An 18,879-nucleotide genomic window follows, 5' to 3' on the forward strand; every position below is an offset into this window, starting at 1 on the left:
TGTGTGTGCACGCTGGTGTGTGTGTGTGCACGCTGGTGTGCGTGCACGCTGGTGTGCGTGTGTGCACGCTGGTCTGTGTGTGTGCACGCTGGTGTGTGTGCACGCGGGTCTGTGTGTGTGCACGCTGGTGTGTGTGTGTGCACGCTGGTGTGTGTGCACGCTGGTTTGTGTGCACGCTGGTGTGTGTCTGCACGCTGGTGTGTGTGCACGCTGGGGTGTGTGTGTGCACGCTGGGGTGTGTGTGTGCACGCTGGTGTGTGTGCACGCTGGTGTGTGTGTGCACGCTGGTGTGTGTGTGCACGCTGGTCTCTGTGTGTGTGTGCACGCTGTGTGTATGCTGGTGTGTGTGCACGCTGGTGTGTGTGCACGCTGGGGTGTGTGCACGCTGGGGTGTGTGTGCACGCTGGGGTGTGTGTGTGCACGCTGGGGTGTGTGCACGCTGGTGTGTGTGCGCGTGCTGGCGTGTGCGTGTGTGCATGCTGGGGTGTGTGTTTACGCTGGGGTGTGTGTGTGCACGCTGGGGTGTGTGTGTGCACACTGGGGTGTGTGCATGCTGGTGTGTGTGCGCGTGCTGGCGTGTGCGTGTGTGCACGCTGTGTGTGTGCATGCTGGGGTGTGTGTGTGCACGCTGGGGTGTGTGTGTGCACGCTGGGGTGTGTGCACGCTGGTGTGTGTGCGCGTGCTGGCGTGTGCGTGTGTGCACGCTGTGTGTGTGCATGCTGGGGTGTGTGTGCATGCTGGTGTGTGTGCACGCTGGGGTGTGTGTGCACGCTGGTGTGTGCACGCTGGTGTGTGCACGCTGGGGTGTGTGTGTGCACGCTGGTATGTGTGTGCACGCTGGTGTGTGCACGCTGGGGTGTGTGTGTGTGCACGCTGGGGTGTGTGTGTGCACGCTGGGGTGTGTGTGCGTGCACGCTGCTGTGTGTGTGTGCGTGCACGCTGGTGTGTGCGTGCGTGTGCACGCTGATCGCTCCTGGCTGGTGGCTGCAGGACCCGCGCTTTGTTTTATTCCCAGACAGTGTGGGTGCGGGTGGAGGCCCCTTTACAAAGGGAACAACGGGCTGGCTGCCTGCAAAGAGCCCGCCCAGGCCCAGCGAGGCCCAGCGTGAGCGTGATTACCAAGCGCGTGGCGTCCGCGGCTGCAGGACTGTGCTGACAGATGGCGCGTGGGGTGCAGAGGGCCTTCCAGTTGGGAAAACATGAGTGCGTTGCTCCCCCAGGCAGCTGAGAAACGGGGAATTCATTCTTTGATGGGAGAGCGGAGTGGAGCGGAGAAAACGGTGGGTGAGTGGGGTCGTGGGCGCCACAGCAAGGGGGTAGGGAGGTGCAGTGGGATCAGGTCTTTTAACATCGTGCCGCCTGTGGGGCCCTTTTGGAGACAAAAGCGTGATGTGCAGGAAGCAATTCCAGCAATTGCTAATGGGTTGGTTTTGTTGCTAAAAACCCCCGTGGTTGATCCTGTTAGGAGCAGGTTAAGGAGACTGGGAGGTGGCCTAGGAGCAGGGGTTGCTGGTCGTTGAGGAAGAGAGTGAAGTGGCTTCATTTACATGTATTTGCATTCAGGGCCTTGGAGCACTTCTCAGACCCAGTTTGGAGATGAGGAGGGAGGGAGAGAGAGAAGCAGGTGTGGAAGAGGGAGACGCCTCTTTAGAGGAACTTGCTTTTCTGCTGCGTTTGCATCATGGGTGATTTGCTGGAAGGTGGGAAAACCAAGCATGTGGGCACCCTTTCCGGTGTCTGTACCGTGGTCAGCTGAGGGGCTGGATGAGCCAGCAGGTCGTGCAGCTAAGCCTTCGTGCTCCAAAAAAAGCTGACTCTGGTCAGCGAAGAATTTTTCGGCGATGAGACATAAGTGAATCTTCACCTCCATTCTCAGGGCTGGACCCAGCTCCTCCACTAACCCCCATGAAGGAGCTACCTTGTGAGATGCATCATGTCTGCGTCTGGCGACTTCACAATGCCTGAGGGTTATCTGCAGATAAAAGCAAGCAGGTTCGGTAGCCCACCCACCGTCAAATGCAGCAGACTCTGTCTTTGAGAGGTTGGAGACGAGGTGCAGAAGGAGGCAGGGCTCCATCAGGAATGGGAAGTAGAGGGAGGCTTTATTGAGGCGAGGGAAAACTCCCGGGCGAGTTCGGCAACCCAACGAGTTAGGTCAGGGAAGTCCCACCTTGCCGATGAGGCGGTGGGACAGAGCGAATGGAGAATTTTTATCGCTTGCAGCTGCAGGGCCTTGACCCTGGGAAGTCATCTTGTTGTTTACAAACCTGCTCTCTGGGGTGCTGGAGAAGGGGCTGTACAAACCCGGCTCTTTGGGGTGTTGGAGCAGGAGCTGCACAGTTCAATAGGTCGTCCATCCTCCGGAGAGACTGGGAACGGGGGCTTTGAGGTTTCATCTTCCCAAGGAGCTGGAAAGGCGGTGGAGGCTGCCCGGTCCTGACTCGGCCCAAACAGATTTGACATCTCTTGTTGATACTGATCAGAGATGACTCCCCCGGGGGAGGGCTCAGGGGGTTTAGAGATCAACTAGCACTAGGTCAAGATGCAGACTCACGTCATAGCTGGTTTATTGTGTTACCTGCTTATGATATTACCTACTAACTGTGTCATATGGTATCTGTATGATGTGCACGGCTTATGGGAGATCTGTAAGCCCCCCTCTAGGCTCCCTCTCAGTCCTGACACGGGACGAGGAGCCCCCGGTGCCTCGCTGCCTGTCTGTCTGTCTTTAATATTTTCCAGAATCCCAGAGTTGCTCCTGAGGGCCCGTTCGAGCGTTGGGGAACCCCTCGCCCCGACACTTCACAGCTTCGTATTCGGTGGTGTCACCGTTTCATTTGCGTTACCAGCGGTCGCTCGGGAAAGGGAAAGAAAGCGATATTCATTCCAAAATCAATGGGAACGTTACCGATCACATATTACCGGGTGCACAGTGCAAAGATTAAGCACACAGTAACGAGGATTTTAGCCGCACGGAAAAAGAACCACGCGGAGCTCATAGACGCATTATTCCTGATCGTTCCCTTGTGTTAGTCCCCAAGCAGTACAGCGTGATTCACGCGGAACACACACGTTTGATATTAGACCCCAGCTTTCTGCAAGACGTCAGGTTCCATTTTCGAGCCTCATCAGGCCTGGTGGCTTCTCCTGCGGTGGGAAAGGTAAATCCCTTCGCGTGGGATCTCGTAGCCGGAAAGAAGAGGCCATGAGCTGTGTGCGAACACAGGAGGTGCATTGACACTGCTCCCCCCTGTATTACACATTCTGTCAGGGTGCAGCAGCTCCGTGAGCCTGGGAAGAAGCCGGCTTAGGCGACTGCTTTCTTCCTCAGCCCCACCTCCTTCCTCTGTGTGCAGAGCTCTCCTGTGATGCAGGAGAACTAGCCCACTCCGGGCTGGGCACCACGGCCAACTGCACGTCCGTAAACTTCAAGGAAAGACTTCACAACGCTCCTGAGTGCTGTCTGGATCCCACAGGACGCACCTGCCTGCAGACTGCCCTGTGCTCTCCCCGTAGGTACTCTCATCCCTCATCCGGAAGCGGCTTCCTGGGCTTAGAGACTGCATTCCCGGCCGCCCCCAAGACACGGGACATGGTGAGTCTTACAGAGAACTCCGTTTTTCTTACGCTCGGTGGGCAGGTCTGCACCTATTCTCGCCCCAGGCCTCCTTCCCCAGCTTCCGCTAAATGACTAGTGTATGTAACCGTCTGAAACCGCCTTTTACGCAAAAGCCTACAGAAATAGAACATTTAAATAAACCTTTGTGTCCTACACGGAAGACAGATTTCACCTTTGCTTCGTATCCTGTAAACCGTCTCTAAAAGGTGCATGAATAGCAAGTCCATTCTGATTCACCCTGACCCTCTAGCCGGGCAGAGCTGCCCCTGTGGGATTCCAGGCTTTGACATCTTTGTTCCTGGAGGCAGCTTAATGCTTCCTCTGGCCAGGCGGCAGCAGGGTTTGAACTGCTGGCCTTTGCATTCGTAGCCCGGTGCGTGCACCAGGGCACTGCCAGCTTTCCCTAGGCCGGACCCAGAGGTTGGTTTCAGTCCTTGGCTTTTGCTCTGGGAATAATTCTCTGTAGCTCAGCGGTTCTCAACCTGTGGGTCTTGACCCCTTAGGGGGTCAAAGGACCCTTTCACAGGAGTCGCCCGATTCATAAAATTAGCAAAATGACAGCGATGAAGCAGCAACGAAGATAATGTTATGGGGTGGGGGTGGTCTCCAGCCTTGAGGAGGTGCATGAAGGGGCCGCGGCGTCAGGAAGGCGGAGAACTGTTGCTGTGGAATCTTGGCCGTGAGGGCTCAGCAGTTTGTCCTGTCACCTAATTTCCTGAGCTCAGAGCTGGCACGACTCACCTAGTGTGTGGCGTCTACCTACTAGTCCATTGTGATGGCAACACAGGAACTCACAGGGAAAACTCCAGAGGACAGGGCTTCCTGGGAGTGCTCACGAGCTGTAATGCTGCTAAGAACTGCCTCGGACTGTGCTGTACCAGGACGGCCTTACAAAGTTAGGTCCGCTAAACCGTGCCCACAGAGGAATGCCCACCCCCGCTGTGAGCTCTCACTTCAATGCCCTGCGCTCAAGCTCGTGAGTCAGCAAACCAGCTTCGGAATCAGCAACCCCGTCTCAGCTCCTCTACGGCTCCCCAAGTCCAGCTTCTGCAACTAAGTGCCCACAAGCATGGCACTCCCCAAGCCGCCCTCCTGCATGAAGGCCTCTCCTTGCTCTGCGCTTGGGAATCTCCACGCTCGGGATCCGGGCTCTGTTGCTGCTCCCCAGATGGTCGGCATCTAAGAGGGTCTCTGGCCAAGCATCCTGCGTCCAGAGGACACTTCTCAGGGGTCTGGCTCCCTTACTGCACAGCAGGATAACACTCCTGGGAATCCTGCTTGCAATTACTCTCAGGTGGATCCTGCCAGTGTCTCCCCTACCTTTTTCCCAGACCCAGGCAGGGAAAGGTCCTTGGGTGGAAGTTAGAGACTTGGGGCTGAAAGAGCCTCAAATACTCACTGCCCGTGCGTGTGCGTTCGCGTGTTTCCCGTGAGGTTCGGAGTGGCAACTTAAAAGACTCTGTACCAGCGGTTCTCCACCTTCCTAACGCCGCGGCCCTTTCACACAGTTCCTCAAGGGGAGGGGACCCCCAACCATCACATTGTTTTCGTTGCTACTTCATCTCTGTCATGTTGCTACTGTGGTGAATTGGTCGACCCCTGTGAAAGGGTCGTTCAAGTCCCTGAGGGGTCTCGACCCACAGGCTGAGAAACTGCTGTGCTGGAGCAAGCCAATAGGTAGAAGCCTTAATTTGTATGTCGTGGCCTTACTGCGGTGTTTATTTTCATATTTTATTTTTTGTTTTTTTATTTTATTAGGGGCTCCTACAACTCTTATCACAATCCATACATACATCAACTGTGTAAAGAACGTTTGTACAATCATTGCTCTCATCATTCTCAAGGCATTTGCTCTCCACTTAAGCCCCTTGCATCAGGTCCTCTTTTTTTCCCCCTCCCTCCCCTTTCCCCCCTCCCTCGTATGCCCTTGGTAATTTATACCTCGTTATTTTGTCATATCTTGCCCTATCCGGAGTCTCCCTTCCCCCCCCTTCTCTGCTGTCCCTCTCCCAGGGAAGAGGTCACATGTGGCTCCTTGTAATCAGTTCCCCCTTTCCAACCCACTCGCCCTCCACTCTCCCAGCATCGTCCCTCACACCCTTGGTCCTGAAAGTATCATCCACCCTGGATTCCCTGTACCTCCAACCCTCATATGTACCAGTGTACAGCCTCTGCCCTATCCAGTCCTGCAAGGTAGAATTCGGATCATGGTAGTTGGGGGGAGGAAGCATCCAGGATCCGGGGGAAAGCTGTGTTCTTCATCGATACTACCTCACACCCTAATTAACCCATCTCCTCTCCTAAACCCGTCTATGAGGGGATCTCCATTGGCCGACACTTGGGCCTTGGGTCTCCACTCTGCACTTCCCCCTTCATTCACTATGGTATATATTTTTTTGTTCTGATGATGCCTTATACCTGATCCCTTCAGCACTTCATGATCACACAGGCCGGTGTGCTTCTTCCATTTGGGATTTGTTGCTTCTGAGCTAGATGGCCACTTGTTTACCTTCAAGCTGAGCCCTTCATAATTTATAAATTGTTATTTTGTCATATCTTGCCCCGTCTGGCGTCTCCCTTCACCCCCTTCTCTGTTGTCCGTCCTCCAGAGGGGAGGTCACATGTAGATCCTTGTAATCGGTTCCCTCTTTCCAACCCACTCACCCTCCACTCTCCCAGCATCGCCACTCTCACCCTTGGTCCTGAAGGATCATCCGCCCTGGATTTCCTGTGTTCCCAGTTCCTATCTGTGCCAGTGTGCATCCTCTGGTCTAGCCAGATTTGTAAGGTAGAACTGGGATCATGATAGTGGGGGGCGGGGCAGACAGGGGGCAAGCATTTAGGAACTGGAGGAAAGTTGTATGTTTCATCGTTGCTACACTGCACCCTGACCGGCTTGTCTCCTCCCCGTGACCTTTCCATAATGGGATGTCCAGTTGCCTTCAGATGGTCTTTGGTCCCCACTCTTCACTCCCCCTCATTCACAATGACATGATTTTTTTTTGCATGATGCCTGATACCTGGTCCCTTCAACACCTCGTGATCGCACTGGCCGGTGTGCTTCTTCCATGTGGGCTCTGTTGCTTCTGAGCTAGATGGCCGCTTGTTCACCTTCAAGCCTTTAAGACCCCAGACGCTATCTCTTTTGATAGCCGGGCACCATCAGCTTTCTTCACCACATTTGCTTGTTCACCCACTTTGTCTTCTGTGATCTTGTTGGGAAGGTGAGCATCATGGAATGCCAGTTTAATAGAACCAAGTTTTTTTTTTGTTTTTTTAGAACCAAGTGTTCTTGCATTGAGGGAGTACTTGAGCTGAGGCCCAATGTCCATCTGCCACCTTAATACTAAACCTATAAATATGTGCACATAGAGCTATTTCCCCATCATCATCTATAAATATATTTGCATATGGACATGCCCTTATCTAGACCTCTATAAATGTCCTTTGCCTCCTGGCTCTTTCCTCTATTTCCTTCAACTTTCCTCCTGTCCCACTATCATGCTCAGCCTTCATTTGGGTTTCAGTAATTCCTCTCGGTGACCTTATTTTCATATTTTCTTCCGTGCATTTCCGATGCTACTTTTGTTTTTCTACTTTCCCAAACATGCCTGCTTACTCTGCTGCGGTCCACTTGTGTGCTGAGTATCAGCCGTCTGTCCTGCGCATGAGCCTCGTAGAGCCCACGGGCTCCTGTGGGAACTTGTTAAAATCAAGGGACTCTGGGGAATCTCCAAACACACACGAGCTCGTGGGTGTGGAAACCTTGGCACAGCCGTTTACAAAGCACAGCCGCTCAGGACAGGGGCCCTCTTCTTTGTGTGCTGCCTGGTGGAATGAATGGGAGCATCGGTGATGGTGTGAAAATATGTAATCTGGCCTCTCCGGTGAAAAGCACCTGTTCTGGCTCTTAAACTCAGAGTTTGCTGAGCCGCCAGGACGAATAAGAGACGACAGAGACAGCTGGCTTCACCGTGTCCCTGAGAGGTGACAGTTTCCTATGTGCAAACTGTGTGTTTTGGCACGCCACAGTGCACTTGACCACCCGTGGTCTCCCGACTCAAGAGGAAGCTAATAGCCTGCTCCTACTCACACGATAGATAAAGATCGAATTCGTCAAGGTCTGGGCTTTCTTAGATCCACACGCACCCCTCACGCGGAAGCAGCAGTCGAGGGATCCAACGGCACGTTGCCTTGGGAACGTCTGCTGCTGCACAAGACCTCTGTACAGCGTTGAAAAGCATGGACGTCACTTCCAAGACTGAGGTGCAGCCGACCCGTGCCATCGCCTCACGCGCATCCGTAAACTGGGCATTGAGTGAGGAAGTCCAGGGAATAACCGAGTCTTTTGAATTGTGATAAATTGGCAAAGAACGTTGGAAGCACCAGGGTCCGTCAGAGGCACAGACACATCTGTCTTGGGAGAAGTACAGCCACAATGATCCTTAGAATCCAGGAAGGCAAGGCTTCCTGTCCTGTCTTGGAGCATCTTCTCCGAAGAGACCAGTTTGTGAGGGAAGAGAGCATGCTTGGTAAGATAGGCAACAACGGGGAAAGAGGACGGAGCGGAATGAAATGGAGCAACACAGTGGCTGCAAACGTGCTCTCAGACGTCGGAGATGGTGACGGTGGCACAGGACCCGGCGGTGTCCGGTTCTGTTGGGTGCAGAGCACCTGTGGGTCAGAACCGACCAGGTGGAACCTCTCAGCAACAGCCTGCACAGCGTCCACTCTTCCTGGCCAGGACTCTCCACGGGCTCAGGTAGCCGTGTGTGCCTCCAGGTGTGAGGGAATGTGGGGAGAGGAGCCTGTAGAACAGTGGTTCTCAACCTGAGGGTCACGACCCCTTTGGGGGCCAAACGACCCTTTCATAGGGGCCGCCTAGGACCATCAGAAATCACCTACTTCCCCGAGACACTACTTCTGTGTCCGTCTCCAGGCAGGTCCACCCACATAGGAGACCGTTACCCAGGCGACACCATGCTTCAAGACAAAATCTCATTTATTTGTCATTAGAAATAAATATTTCACAGTCTATCATGAAATATTGATTTTACAATGAATATGAAATAAATATTTCTCGGTCTATCATGACATTGTTTTTGCAACGAATCACTGCTTTTAAGTATTTTCCGTTTGTAGCAATGAAAACACATCCTGCCTATCAGATATTTACATGGTGATTCATAACAGTAGGAAAATGACAGTGATGGAGTTGCAACGAAAGTAATTTTGATGGTTGAGCGGGTGGGTCACCACATGAGGAACTGTGTTCAAGGGTCTCGGCACAAGGAAGGTTGAGAACCACTGCTCTAAAGGGCTGGTGTGCCGATCTGCTTTGTAGGCTTCCTGGGCCAATTTAGCAGATAACCCTTTCTCCTTCAACTTCACAAATTAAAATATTTGTGGACAAAAATGTGTATGTTGCAAACCATTTGCCAAAGCAGTGAAACGTCCGTGTATAACGATGGTACTTCTGTTGTGTTACGTGGTCAGGGTAGGATAGATGTGCTACCTGTTTCAGTCAGTAAAGGTGTAAGGGTTTCCCGTTCTGGTTTCCGAAAGGTACTGTTCTTTGTAGTCTTATCGAGAGAGAGAGAGAGAGAGAGAGAGAGAGAGAGAGAGAGAGAGAGAGAGGGAGAGAGAGACAGAGAGAGAGAGAGAGAAAGGGGGAGAAAGGGGGAGAGGGCTGATTGCTGTACAGTTTGCTTGATGTTTCGAAATAGCGAGCGTTGAGGGGTTGATTAGGGTTTGCATGTTCCCGGTCACGATTGGCCTCCTCCTTCTTCTCTACGAAAGAGACAGAACCTTGACTCTGAAGGTTAGTTGACCTGTAACAATTGATGGTGTGAGTGGGACTGTGGAAAGCGTCATCAAGTGCTGAAAGAACAAACAACTCTGCTTCGGGGAAACCACAGCCCCCGAGGGGCAAGGATGGCAAGATTCCGTCTCGCGTGCTTTGGAGATGCCAGTCTTTGGGGGAAGACGTCGTGCTTGGTGAAGTAGAGGGCCAGCAGGAAGGCTCTTCTATTGAAATGAGTATTAAAAAAAAAGGGGGTGGGTGGGGATGCCCTTGACAAAGTGGGTGTCAATACAGTGTTTCATGCTGCTGTCTGCAGGATCCAAGAACCAGCTCTGTCCACCCACTGAGAGTCCTGAGATTGAAGTTGTTTGCAGCCCGATCGTGGAGAACATATATTTTAATGGTTGTTGGAAATCTGGGAGAGACAATAGAATGCACGAGGGAGTCAGTGGTGTTTGAAGAATGGGTATGGCTGAAGGCTCTGCCTTAGGGTAGACCTTGGTTGAATACTGAGCCTCGTGTACGTCGACCTCCAGCCTCATGAAGGCACATGCTACCTCGCTGATCCGACTCTGTGGGTTGTTTTAGGACTCAGTGGTTGTTGAAGATGTTTCCATCGTCTTCAGCCAGGAAGAGTGGGCTCTGCTGGACCCTGCAGAGAGGAAACTCTACAGAGATGTCATGATGGAGACTCTGGCAAACCTGGCGTCAGTAGGTACGAATGCCTGTCCTTTTAAAAGGTGTTTACTGAGCGAAAGGATTTCCCTCATCGACGTTGCACTACAATTTGTGTGAAAGAATTGAGAACACACTGTTAACGTGGTGTGGCCCCTTAGTCTTTCAGAGCTCATGGGTCCTGGCGTCTTCATGTTTTTTTCTGAACTTAAAGCTCCCGTAACGGTTTAATGTTTGCTAGAATATTCATTGGCTCCTCCAGTGATCGCTTGGGGGCCCAGAGAGGTTTGTTGGTTTGAGACTTTGAACAGAGCTGTACTATCTGACTGAAGGTTTTAAGTGCTTATCTTGCTGAAAGTAACTCACACCTGTCTGTCTGCAGAGACCCGGAAGAGGGCAGTATTGGTTCAGGGTCAAAATAATGTTCACTGTTCTACCCTGTCTTCCCTGCTGCCATCCATCGTGACCCACCTTTCAGTTCCACCCCTTGTTTTCCCAGACGAACCAGGGAAAAGTTGACTTTCCTGATTTGGGCAAGTTCCTCTCACACCTGTCGTCATGGGAATTCCCTTCCTGAGCACAGTGGAGATAGAACCTATCCAGGAAAACTGTGTCAAGAAGCACTAGGGAAGCAAGAATTCTTTGAAGACGGCATGGACGAAATGACTTTGGAATTAGCTAGGAAAGGCCTCTTGTGGGTTGAAGTTACAACCTCACAGATACCTGAGCTTATTGCTGTCCTGATTTGGGCAAGGCCTCTCTCACCCGTGGCCATGGGGCCTCCCTTCCTTTTTTATGTTATATGTACTTTATAGCTAGTGTTTTCATTGGTTCTCCTACCTCACCTGTGCGTGTTATGATCTCTCTCAGTCCTTAAAGTATTTCTGACTAGCTTTTCAGCCCTTCCCAAAGTGCTGACACTGGGAAGTTTCGTCAAGTCTTTCTCCGGTTCAATGACCGTCAGTTCCCTACTCATTGTGTTCCTCCTAGTTTCGTGTTGTATGCCTCACCTTGAATCACTGGGTCAAGCCTCCCAAAACCGTAAAGAAGGAGCCATGTCGTCCAGTGAACATGTCATGGGCCAGTCCGTGGAGACTAACACCTGGTCCCCCGTATTGGGAGAAACCTGGGAATCACGTGGTATTAAGGAGCAACGTAAAAGTGAGGGGATAGGTTTCAGGTGAGTGGCTAACAGGTGGGGTGGGGTGGGGAGCAGATTCCAAGGGCACAATAGAAAGTAATTTTGTCAACATATGTACAAATATGCCTGATACAATTGATGTATGGGTTGTTTTAAGCATTGTCAGAGCCCCCAATAAGATGATTTTTTAAACATTTTTAACCATAAATGTATTGGACTATAATTAAATGCAATATTTAAAATTTTTAATTATTCAATAAAATGATCTTTTAATTTTAAAAATAGTGCTAAGTTTCTGTGACGATAACACGCGCACACATATATCTATACATACTTGGACTTTGAAATGGTTGGTGTGGAACTAGGATTTGCTGAACTAAATAAGGTTTACGTATTGCATCCTCTGAAACGTGAGACTGGTCAGTGTACAATCTTGGAAATGTTACAATAGGGTTAATTAACAGTGTGCTGCATATGTTTAACAGAAACCAATATTCTAGTGCTAGTCTCACCTGTGTAAGAAAGAAACACTGAAGCTGTGTCCACACTTGAAGTTAGCAGTGGAATGCGCCACGTCCAGTATTTTCTTCTGATTATCCGTTTCCTGCGTGGATTCTGAAAGTTTCAAGTTTGCGATTAGGATTCTGGAAAGAATCGTATTCAAAATGATTCGGTCTTCTGCCATCTGTGAGCAGTTCGCCTCTGTTTCCTACCTGGGCGTAACTATGTCAGGGCAGAGACTTATTTACAACGTGTTACCTTCGCTGCCCTCATTTACGATGTCAAGAGCTGAACTATTACAAACTGGCCGAAATGCCTGCTGAATAGTAAGATCTCCACCAGTCTATTTATTAGAGGTTTCGAAAAGTTAAAAATTTCCCATTGTCTTTTAATTCTATTTTTCCATAATCTCTTTGAAGCTGCTTTGTATTTTTATAAGAATAAACATAGGTGTAAAATCAGGCTCTCTACTAGCATGGTGGCAACGTGTTGGGCTGCTAACCACAAGGACCACAGTTCAAAATCACTAGCCTCTCTAAGGGAAAAAGATGAGGCTTTGTACTCCCATAAAGATTTACAGTCTCAGAAATAAGATTTACAGACTCAGAAACTCACAGGGGGCAGTGCTAGCTATAAGTCATCACCAATTTAATGGCAGTGAGTTTGGTTTGGAAATGTTTCGTTATGAATTACGAGAATTTTGGCCTTACATGATTTTCATAATTAGGAGTAAAACAATTGAGTGGTGAAAACATGTTTCCCTTGAACACAGTGACCAGGTAACCTCAGAGAACAGCAAACGTGATGCCAGTATTTTTGCCAGATGGCTGATATTGTGAACCGTGAGACTGGTTAGGTTCAGAACTAACAGCATGTTGCGTATTTTTAACAGAAATCACGCAGTCGAGAACCTTTGCGTAAGTAATGAAGTCAACCTGTTTGGGAAAATACCTGGTCAAATTCCAGACTTCACTGTCCTGCAAAGAAATCCTGCAGAAGAAAGTACTTTTGAAAGTTGGGAATCAGCAGCAGAGTTCCTGGATGGCTCTACACACAAGCATCCAACCTTAGCTCACGCCGGATGCCGTCTCTGTCGGTGTGATGGATGTGGAGAAAGATGCAGTGGTCCCTGTAAAACTCTTAATACAGAGACATCCAGTCCATGTCAGGTATGTGGTAAGAACTGCATTTGGGATTCTGTGACAACATTCACTGGTGAGAAATGCTGTCGATGTATTGATGGAATGAAAGGTACCTATAGTTTCTCCTCCTTTTGGACGGAGCTCAGCGGTCGGAAGTGTGCATATAAAGATTATTGTAAAACCGGTAGCTCTTCATGCCTTATTTTACGGAAAATGTTTAGCAAGAGGGCTAAGCCTTGTAAATGTGGGGTATGTGGGAAAGCCCTTAGTGATTCCTCGGGCCTTACTAAGCACAGAAGAACTCACAGTGGAGAGAGGCCTTATGTATGTAGCCAGTGTGGGAAAGCCTTCAGTGATTCTTCTGCTCGTACTAAGCATATAAGAGCACACACTGGAGAGAGGCCTTACGAATGTAAGACGTGTGGGAAAGGCTTCAGTCGCTTGTCCCACCTCCCTACGCATATAAAGACGCACACTGGAGAGAGGCCTTAGATGTGTAAGGAATGTGGGAAAAGCTTCAGGCATTCCTCAAACCTAAGTGCCCATAGGAAAACTCACACCGGGGAGCGACCTTTTGAATGTGAGGAGTGTGGGAAAGCTTTCCGTCGTTTGTTAAACCTGACGACGCACAGGAGAATCCACAGCGGAGAGAAGCCTTACGAATGTAAGGAGTGTGGGAAAACCTTCAGGAGTTCCCTCTCCGGCCACATCCGAACTCACAGTGGAGAGAGGCCTGATAAATGCAAAGAGTGTGAGAAAGTGTTTAGACACGCTGCCACCCTGAGTGCGCACAGGAAGACTCACACCGGTGAGCGGCCTTATGGATGTGAGGTTTGTGGGAAAGTGTTTAGTCGTTTGCTACACCTGACCACTCACAGCAGAAGTCACACCGGAGAGAGGCCTCATGAATGTCGGGAATGTGGGAAGGCCTTCAGCAGTCCCTACTGTCTCTCTGGGCACATAAGACTCACAGTGGGGAGACACAGTGTGGAGAAGCCTTATGAATGTGGGAAAGCCTTTAGTCAGTCCAAAACCCTCAGCACACATAAAAGAATTCACAACAAAGGGAGGTATTATGCAGGGGAAAGTGGGAAAGCCTTTGGCGGGCCTAACTCAGATCTCTGTGCATTCAAGATCTCATGCTGTAGATGCTTTGTGAATGTACGGACCACGAGAAAGGCTAGGAATTTCCCCAGCTTCACTGTGCGTAGTAAAGATTGACAACGGGGAGATTAAGTCAAAAGTGAGATTTTACAACGCCATTACTGTGATAATTTTGAAGAAATGGGTTCTCCAATTTTTTTCTAAGCTCTGAGGATATTAACCACACGATTGGCAGTTCATTGAGACTGTCCTAGTCTAAATGTGCAGCCTCAAAGCCTCGAGCGTTTCTGCTCTGACCTACAAGGCCCCTCTGAGTTGGAAGGTATTGAACGTGTGTGTGCTGTACTATCAAAATTCAAATTATGAAAATTTCTGGTTAAAAAGAGTTTTTTCTGGGAGTTTGATATACCTTTGAGAGGAAAAGATGCTTACTTTTTGCCTTTTTGGCCAAATGACCGTCTCGTTGCGACCATGGGGTTGTCCACATGCGTGTGTGTTCGTTGCCTTCTCAGAGTTTGGCTGTAACAAAGAAGGTTGTAGGGAACCGTCTTGAACAAAGGTGGTTTCATACTTTCAGAGATTTTTACAGTAGAACCCCGGTGCTCAACTGCATCAGAACTTGAGGCAAAATGTCGAGGAAATTTTGCATCGGAGCGCAAACAAAACAGGAACACACGCGCGTGGTTTTTGCAAACAAAAGCAGTTTACGTTTCTGTCACTGGGCATTCGTTGGCGTATTAGTACGGGTTGTTTAAACCTTTTGCGGCTGTGTTCCAAGCGTTTTGCTATCATCTTCTTAGTTTTTTGTGACTTTTTGTACTGTTTTTAGATTAAAAACATGGGTCCTAAGAAAGCCGTTGCAGACACGCACAAAAGGAAAACGGTAAGAACCACAATTGAACTGAAGAAAGAGATTATTCAAAAGTACGAAAGAGGCATCCGTGTGACTGATTTAGCGTCCCGGTTTAACTTGCCGAGATCCACCATCAGTACGTTTTTAAAGCATAAGGAGGCAATAAAAAGTGCCAGCGTTGCTAAGGGAGTTACAAGTTTGACGAAACAGAGGCCCCCCTTAATCGATGAAGTGGAAAAACTGCTGTTGGTTTGGATCAATGAGAAACAACTCACTGGGGAGAGTATTTCCGAGGCTGCTATTTGTGCTAAAGCTAGAACCTTGCATGCTGATCTTCTGAAAATCAAGCCCGGGTCAAACACTGGTCCCGAACACGGGTTTTTGGCCAGTAGGGGCTGGTTTGATAGGTTTAAGAGAAGAAGTGGCATTCCTATTGTTGCACGGCGGAGAGAGGCAGGAAATGCTGACGGAAAAGCTGCGGAAAGGTACGTGAAGGAATTCCAGCATTTCATCGACAGAAATGGCTTTATGCCAAATCAAATCTTTAATTGCGATGAGACCGGGCTCTTTTGGAAGAGAATGCCAAAGAGGACCTGTGTTGCAAGGGAGGAAAGGAAATTACCAGGCCACAAACCGTTCAAAGACAGGCTCACTTTGTTACTGTGTGCAAATGCAAGTGGCGATTTGAAAATAAAGCCTCTGTTGGTCTACCACTCTGAAAATCCTCGGGTTTTTAAGAAGCATGACGTTGCGAAGAGCGAGTTACATGTGATGTGGAGGGCGAATGCCAGGGCTTGGGTCACCAGGCGTATTTTCAGGGAATGGGTTTGTGAAGTGTTTGCCCCCAGTGTAAAAAAGTACCTTGCAGAACACGATTGGCCCCTCCGGGCAGTTCTCGTGTTAGACTGTGCCCCTGCGCATCCCCCAGACATGGAATGTGGGTTAGCAGACGAATTTAGCTGGCTGAAAATAAAATTTTTGCCCCCCAGAACCACCTCACTCATACAGCCCATGGGCCAGCAGGTCATTTCTAATTTCAAAAAATTGTACACGAAGGCATTGCTCCAGAGGTGTTTCGAAGTGACCAGTGAAACTGGCCTAACCGTGGCTGATTTCTGGAAGGAGCATCTTCATATTTTGAGCTGTGTTCGGCTGATAAACAAAGCATGGGCAGATGTGTCCAAGAGGACTCTGAGAGCAGCGTGGAGAAACCTGTGGCCTGGCGGGGTTCTTCTTGGGGACTTTGAAGGTCACGGTGCCCCTAGTCTGCTACAAGATGACCCTGAAGCTGAGCCCCTTTCTCTGCCTGACCCAGATGTGGAGGACATTGTTTCTGTGGCCAAGTGCATGGGCTTGGAGGTCAGTGCTGATGACGTTGAGGAGCTGATTGAAGATCACAGCCCTGAACTCACAACGGAGGAACTCCAGGAGCTTCAGCAGCAGCAGGTGTTGGCTGAGGAGCCGTCTGGAGAGGAGGAGACCCAGAGGGAGTCAGAAATCAGAGAAATGTTGCTTCATTGGGAGAGAGTCCAAGAATTTTTTGAAAAGAATCACTATGATAAGGAGCTGGTTAACCGTGTCACTGACATTGTTGAGGATAATTTAGTAAACCCTTTCAGAAAACAGCTAAGGAGAAACCAACAGCAGACCACAGCGGACAGATTTTTGTTTTTCAGAGAAACCCAGCCACGTGCGAGGGAAAAAAGGCAAAGAAGGGGAAAAACTGCAAAGCAGCTGCCAGTTGATTTTATGGAGGCGGATTCCCCTTCCAAACAATGACTCTCCCATTCCTGTGTCCAGAGATCCAGATCGCCACCCATCTGAATGTGTGTGCCATCCTGCAGTTGTTAAAAACTTTGTTAATGTCGTGTTTCTCATTTAAATTACAGTATTTAATGCTGAACGTCTTTACTTTGAAATTTTATGTGTCACGTTTTGTATAAAAATAGGCGAGGCTGGGGTATAAAAAGGCAGAGTTGAGAACAGATGAATCCGTTTTCAGTTATTTCTTCTGGGAAAAACGGATTCGGAACGTGACCGCATCGCGTGTTAACGCTCCTTCTGCAACGGATGGGCGTCGAGGTGCGGGATTCTGCTGTCTATAACAGCAGTGCCGTCTAAAGGGAAAAGGGTTTAATGTTTGTGCTTTGACCAAAGGACATTCTCGTTGTGACCATGGGGTTGTCCACATCCGTGTTTGCGCGTTGCTTTTTCAGATTTTGTTTGTAACAAGGTTCTAGGAAAGAGTCTTGAATAAACGTGACTTTGGAATTTTGGAAATCTTTGTTGACATTATTGTTCATAAAATGAAATACACCCACCTTGCATGTGGTGGAAAACGGTTTTGTTTTATTTCAGTGTTAATGTATTTCCCGCTATCATTTTCCTAGTTGTAAGCATGTGGGGGTGGATTCTGACCTCTCAGTTTGAAAGGAGAATTAAACTCATCATTGACCGTGTCTGATTTCTATGATGTAGACCTTGTACCTGCCTCTCCTAGCGACTTTCTTTTACCAATTTTAATACCAACTGCCCTTTCCATAGCACTCCCTGCCTCCCTTTTGGGTTTTATAACTGATGGCATGTCTACAAACAACTCACAGGCAAAACTGAAGCTTACAGGGTTTGTTACAGAAGTTAACATGTTACGATGAAGCATCAGCAGTGCTCAGGAAACAGCTATTTGGTCAGAACTGTCTCCATGGGAACAGGAGATACACACTCCGTAAATGCCTTGGCTGCAGCTTCAACAAGCATTCCCCGGGTGTTCTTTTGCCCGTGTAAATGACACCCTGCTTCCACACATAGCTAGGGTCTTCCAGCCTGGGCTGAGGCATTGTGAATGCTCCTTCCGCCGTATGTGGGTTTGGGGAGTTTCGGGTGTGCTAGTTTCTCAGTGTTGATGGTCTTGGTAGCCCAGCTCACTACCAATCCATGAGAAGCCAGAAGGATCCCCTTCATCAGAAAGTTTCCTGTTAAGCTGGCCACGTGCAGAAAGAAGCAGACTACATCCCTATCTCTGAGCCCCCAGATACAAATAAAATACTATCTCTGGGATTAATTCTAGGTCAATTCTTTGATTTCATGACACCCCTTGGGGTTTAGACCACATACATCTTCTAGCCATGCCCGCTGTCTTGCCTTCTTCACGCACAGACTCTCAGCCTGGCACAAAGCAGCATTCCAGAGCTGCTTACGCACTGCTTGTAAATGCCCAGAGAGCACTCCACTGTGTGAGAAGTCTCAGCTTGAACACTCCCCACTCGAGCTATGGGGTTAGCAAACCTAGCTGCCCCAGTTAAGCTCCCGCTGACAGTGCGTTCTGCTAGGTAGCCTCAAGTCTCTAGGCCCTTGGCTTGCTCCATTCACGGGCAAGGACTTCAACTGCTCTTGTCTCATCCGATCCTTGGATTACGAAGGAGTTCTTTTCTTAAATCTGTGTTTAAATCAAATGGGTATGTTAGCCATACCGTTAGGCACATTTTATATTCTAAAATCAGTTATCAGATATTACATACTCCAATGTTACATAATCTAGTGTCCACTTGAGACTGTTAAATGTGAAGGGGTGGAGTTTAGCCTGTCAATCAAATCACAGCTTAATCTTATTTGGGGGCCACTAAGGAGATAAATAGTTCACTAGAGGCCATACACACACTGCTTCATCTTCCTGTTGGCAAGACACACGGAGCAACACTGACGGAGCTGGAGGAGCCACGTGGAGGCCACGCCAGTGCTGAGATGCTTCTACCACCACTGGATCCACAAGACTTTCCACCCACTGCCCTGTGGTCATCCTGCATTTGACATCATCGCATGTGGTGCATGAGTCTGAAGAGGAATTTACAGATTGTTATTGGACATATGGGCTAATATCGGACTTATGGACTTGATCTGAGCTGGGATGTTTTCTCAATATTCAGCTGTTCTTGTATAAAAAGCTCTTTTTTTACACACATACGAGTGTCTATGAATTTGTTTTTCTAGTCTACCCAGACTAACACAGTGGGTCATACCACCCCTTCCAAGGAGCTGTAAGAG

General features: G+C 49.2%; 1 long non-coding RNA gene and 1 pseudogene across 1 annotated transcript; both read left to right on the top strand.

The window, feature by feature from the left end:
• Positions 1-1,020: 1,020 nt before the first annotated feature.
• LOC142435572 (uncharacterized) lies at positions 1,021-18,735 on the top strand. The gene is made up of 5 exons (XR_012781577.1): positions 1,021-3,595; positions 10,011-10,137; positions 11,088-11,277; positions 12,632-12,908; positions 14,815-18,735. It is a non-coding gene; the product is annotated as an uncharacterized LOC142435572 (long non-coding RNA).
• LOC142435571 (uncharacterized) lies at positions 12,946-14,796 on the top strand (annotated as a pseudogene).
• Positions 18,736-18,879: the final 144 nt, after the last annotated feature.

This window comes from Tenrec ecaudatus, chromosome Y (genome assembly GCF_050624435.1).
Source record: "Tenrec ecaudatus isolate mTenEca1 chromosome Y, mTenEca1.hap1, whole genome shotgun sequence".
In the NCBI taxonomy this organism is placed as follows: Eukaryota; Metazoa; Chordata; class Mammalia; order Afrosoricida; family Tenrecidae; genus Tenrec; species Tenrec ecaudatus.